Genomic DNA, 6,000 nt, shown 5'->3' on the forward strand with positions numbered 1-6,000 from the left:
ATATTGTCTTTTCCTCATTCTTTCTATTGTGTCCATCACAGATGAGATATGCTGAATTTTGGCCCCTATAGTTTTCACCCCTTTGTGTCACAATGTGAATATGTAACGTTATATAGTTAAAGAGTCTCAACGGATGTAATAAAGGAGTCTGATTAATTGACTATAAGATTTTCTGAGTGGGCCTAATGTAATCACATGCATCCTTAAAAGCAGAGAACTCTCTCCAGCTCGAATCGTAAGAGATGCAGCAGAAGAGGAAGTCAGAGAGATGCCAAGTGTCAGAAGGTTTTGACAACCATTTCCTAGTTCTAAACATAGGGCCAAGTTCAAGTACCAGAAGGAGGCCATGAGGAGTTAGGAGCAGCTCCCAGCTGACAGCTAGGAAGGAAATATAACCTCAGTCCCACACCACAAGAAATCAGATTCAGCCAACAACATGAATGAACTTGGAAGTAGATTATTTCCCAGATCCTCCAGTAAGGAATGCAGCCCTGTTGACATCTTGGTTTTAGTCCAGTAAGACCCATGTAGGAATCCTAACCTACAGAACAGTGAGATAATAAACTTGTATTGTTTTAAGCCACTAAGTTTGTGGTAATTTGTTATGGTAGCAATAGGAAACTAATACTGCTAATATCCTAAACTTTCTTATTCCAACCTACCTGTTTCTTACTCTCTCTGATGTTTTCCATTTCCTGATCTCTTTGCTGCATTCTGGATACTTATTCATATTTATCTTTCAGAACACCAGTTCTCTCATCAACTGTGTATGCATTTAACCTGTCCTTTGAGTTTTTTATTTTAACAATTGTAGTTTGTAATTCCAGAAGTCCCATTTTTTAAAAATCTATCTTTTCAAAAGCGATTGCTTCATAAGGTTTATTCATCTCTCTTGTCGTGGATTTATTTGAGCTTTTCCTACATAAATTCATCTGTATTTTTTATCTGAATAGTCCAAGATCTATGAAGCCTTCTGTCTCTAAATTTCTGGTTTCTTGTTTCTGCAGGTTTCCACTAATAGGGATTTCTTTCTAGTGTATTTTTAGTGTCTATCTGTGATTATATTTCTTGATATTTCAGTGGGCCTAAGGAAACTTTCCTCCAGAGTATGTTTGTTTGTATTTCTGCCAATAGCTAAGTAACACATCAGAGTCAATGACCATTGAGCTTCACTACCTCTCAAGGGCTTTGGCTTAGAGAAAGTCACTTGCTGAAGCTTCACATTCAAAATCCCCCAGCAATCTCACCATAGGAATTGGCCTCTGAAAGCCTCCTACACCTCCTGGCTGTCTTCCAGTCTAGACAAACTCCCTGACTCCCCACTTGCACCCTTTCTTCCCAGTAACTCCAAATCCCAGGATCTCCCTCCCCATCTTCCGGATCCAATGACCCAACCATTCAGACCCAGCTCCTGCCCTTTATGTTACCAGTAGTTCCTCATAGATTGTGAAGTATTACCATCTGGGTTTTGTGGAGCATGAAGTCCTAGAGAATCTTTTCATTCCCAATTACAGAAGTAGATTTTCAACAGAAAGTATATATTAAAACTTCCTTGAAGTCAAATTCACTGACTCTGTGATCTTGCGCAGGAGGCTTATTTTCTGAAAGTCTCCATTTCCTCCCTGGCAAAGCTAGGTGCAAGTGCTCTTTTCGCAGTGTTGTAGGGCAGGTTAAACAACCTGTTACAGTACCCAGAACTGAACAAGCTAATAGCAAATCATTAGTCTTTTCTCTCCTCCCTGTGCTTATCTACATACCTTCACCCTACAAGTTCTATAAACATATCTTACTACCTGTGTGAAATCTTCCTGTCTGCTCCAGACCATATTTAATTCCCCCTTTTCTGAGATCTTACAGCACTACTCGTCTATGTTCTCCTGTATTGTCATACAATCTTTTCCTATGCTTACACCTTAGCACCCCCAAACTATTTTAAACTCCTTAAGGGTGGGTTCTGAGTCCTACCTTACCTGCTGATGTTTTCCATATTTCCTACTATAGGGGAGCAAGCAGCACATCACACAGAGCCAGTATTGAGTGAGGGGTCCCCTTGTGCTAGGCAAGTCTCTGAACCACTGTACTTCTTCTTCTTCTTCATAAAACAGAGGTATATTTTGTCTTAACATACAAAGGTCTTTTGAAAAGAGAATTAAATGAGATATGAAGAACTGACAAGAACTTTACAAGGAAATGCAAGGTACCAGGATACCGTCCTTCGAGACTATTATTAATACGACAGGAATCACTTTCATTTATGACCAGGCAATGATTTTATACATAGTATACTAAATTGCCAAAACAAATCTAGATAATAGAAATGATACAGATGAGATAATTGTACAGATAAGGAAACTGAGGCTTAGACAGACTAACCCATTCAACATCATACAACTATAAAGTGCACTTAAATCAAGGATGAGTTTACTCCAAATCTGGGAAGAGGGGAGGGTTTCTGGAAAAGGAAAAAAATCCTACATTTTATTAATGTTTCCACTAACATGTATTCACCAGATCTATTCTAGAATGTCTATACAAAAGAATAGACAAATGAATGATAGATGAAAGATTGCATCTCTCAAAGAGTTATAAATGGCACAGGTAGAGCTTGTGTGTAGGGACTTCTTGGCTCCTATGTCACATCTACTTTCTACACCCACACTATTACCATTATCACAAATCTGAATTGTCAGCAGTAAATCACATTCCAGAAATCTAACATGGGCTTGGATCTAAATTTTCAAGTCATTACTTGTCATTTAAAACACTACTTAACATTTAGCCCATCATTCATGTATTTTATGATCATTATATCTGAATCCAAATTATATTCTGAATCCAAGTCTCTATCCAAACAGAGTGTGGATAATTCCAATTTTAGCCATTATAGGAGCCTTGTCCTCTTCTTGGAGTTTTACTGGATTTACATATGCTTGAGTAGTCTCCAGAAACAGGAGAAAAGAAAATCTTATCCTTCCCATTCAAACATTATAATCACTGACATTTTCATGTTTAAAGCCAACAATCGATTGTTATATCTAGTAGCTCTCTACTGGGCTTCCAGAAAACTGAGAATCAAGGCTGAATTTGGGAACCCTGGTGCCTACAGTCTGGCTTTCTAGAAGTATGATTTGTCCATTGGCTGTGGTCAGAACACCACTTCAGGGTGCTGCCACAGAGTGTTGTGTTGTCCTGGGAACACACCTGTGCCTGGGCGTGTTGGGAAACTCAAACACCTGTGCCTCTTCTCCCAGTCCATGAGAAGGAAACTCTATTGTTATGAGGACAATATCCTCTCTGTGTTTTCCGTAGTGATGTTTGCATTCTTTTTGTGCCTTTTCTTTTTCTTTCTCCAGATCCCATTGTCTTTCTGGCCATTTCTAATTTCTGCCTTGCCACAAATGTTCTCTATGGTGTGAAGACACAGAGCAAAAAGTGGGAAGGGAAAGTAAAGAATACTTTAAGAAAACCATGCTTTAAAGTGTACAAAATTTTCTACTACACATTGCCAGGACGGAGGATCCTATTCCCAACAAAATAAAAAGCTTTACCAAAAGCACAGAAGACAAATAGGTGGGCTGCAGGTCAAGTGTGAACCACAGGCAAACTTTTTTAATCTGCACAGTGTTTTAAAACAATAGTAAACCAACCGAAAATATTTTTTTTAAATGAGAGATATAGTACATACAAATGTAAGATCGAGTATACTGGATCTTCACTCTATTGGGCAAAATTGGTTGGGTCTCAGGATCCCTGGCCCTGCAGAGAAGACTAGCCTCCGCAGGTGGGCACACACCTCCCCACTCCAACCTGCCTCACTCAGTTGTATATTCCTTGGCTCATGAGCACTTGCACTGTGGTGACTGGTCCAGATTCTAAGTATATATCAAATTATGTCACACATATAAGCTATTAGGGAAAACCGTGATTCTTCAAATCTTCTGAGAATTTTTTTCTTTTAATTTCTAAAACATTTGCTAAGTGTTAATGACTAATATCTGAATTTTATGTCTAGATTTTACTCCAGTTTTCAACAAATATGATGATGGAGCAGTCAGACACATGGAGTTTACATCTGGGATACTGAATTGAACATGTGCTATAAAGAACAGTGAATTTCTCATTGCAGCCTTCTCTGGCCCCTCAATCTGTAATTTAATGTCCCCAAAGTTTTTTGGCCCCCATCTTTATTTTCTTCTCCTTGCATGTATTACTTTTAACGCAAAGGATTTTGTATGCATTTTTAGTATTTGAGTCTCTTCCGTTATAATGTAAATTCTACTAGGGGAGGGATTTTTGTCTGTTTTGGTCATTACTATATCCCCAGCATCCATAATAGAGTCTGGCACATATAATTGGTCCTCAGTAAATATTTATGTCAAATATTTATGTTGACTGAATTGATGAGACAAATAGGAGTTTTTATATGGACATACACGATAATATTTATTGAGTGCTTCCTTTATGCCAGGTACTATTTTAATGACTTGTTAAATACTCATTAAATACAATAACACTATAACTTAGAAATAGTCATGAAACCTATGTGGCAGATGAAGAAACCAAGGTATAGTTAAGTTTCTTGCCTGAGATCAGCAGTTAAAATGTGATTTCAACCATTCTGGCTTCAGAATATGCATTCTCAGTCTCTGCCATACAGAATCCCTTAAAATAGAGCCATCTGAGGAGGAACAGCCTTAGATAGGAAAACATTGTCATTCTTAAAAGCAAAACTGCTTCAGAGGACCACAAACCATTCCTGTGGCTAAAGGCAGCCCAGAGCTTGAGTAAAACACGGTGGAAGGGAGTCAAGAAGTTTCAGTTCACCTCATGCACATTAGGATGGGTACTTCAAAACAAACAAAAACTGAGAAAATCACAGATAATGGCAAGAATGTGGAGCAATTGTAACCATTGTGCACTGTTCTTGGGAATGTCAATGGGGTAGCCGCTATGAAAACAGCAAAAGAGTTCCTCAAAATATGAAAAATAGAATTACCCTATGACTTGGCAATTCCACTTCTGGGTATATATATCCACAAGAAATGAAAGCAGAGTCTTGAAGAGATATTTGTACACCCATGTTCACAGCAGCATTATTCACAATAACCACAAGGTAGAAGCAACCCAAGTGCCCGTTGATGGTTGATGGATGAATGGTTAAGTAAAATGTGTATATATATACACATACATATATACACACATATATATGTATATATATATAAAGCGCAATATTATTCAGCCTTAAAAAGGAAGAGAATTCTGACACATGCTATGACACGGATGAAACTTGAGGACATTGTACTGAGTGAAATAAGTCAGTGACAAAGAACAAATACTGTATAATTCCACTTATATGAGCCAGCTAAGGTAGCCAAATTCATAGAGACAGAAAGTAGAATGGTGGATGCCAGGGGCTGATAGAAGGGGGAAATAGGGAGTTATTGCTTAACGGGTGTGGTTTCAGTTTTTCAAGATGAAAAGAGTTCTGGACATGCATAGTGGTGAATGTTGGCACAATAATGTCAACATACTTAATGCCACTGAACTGGACACTTAAAAATGGTTAAGATAGTAAATTTTGCTATGCTTATCTTACGGCAATTTGGAGAAAAAAAAAGATGTCTTAGTACTTGATTTAGGTGGTAAAACTTCCCTATACTCTAGTTTGATTTTCCACTAAAACTTCAATGAATTAAAGATTCTTTATGGCATATATTTAACTCTGTATGCACTTTCTCATTTCTTTTATATTTTCACATCTCATTTGCCAAGGAATAGTGAAGCAAATGTCTTATGGGCACAGTTTCTACTACAATCTAAGGTTCAGTGACCCAATAACATCTTGCAAAATGGCAATAATTAAAAACATCCTGGGAAATAATAAACACACATATGTAGATGTAATCATTATTTCTCAATCTCTGCACACGTCCTGCCTAAATACATAGGGCCACCTTGCTCTCTGTTTCAACTGCACGTCCAAGGCACGTGTGAGGAGCC

This window comes from Diceros bicornis, chromosome 7, assembly GCF_020826845.1.
Source record: "Diceros bicornis minor isolate mBicDic1 chromosome 7, mDicBic1.mat.cur, whole genome shotgun sequence".
NCBI classification, from domain to species: domain Eukaryota; kingdom Metazoa; phylum Chordata; class Mammalia; order Perissodactyla; family Rhinocerotidae; genus Diceros; species Diceros bicornis.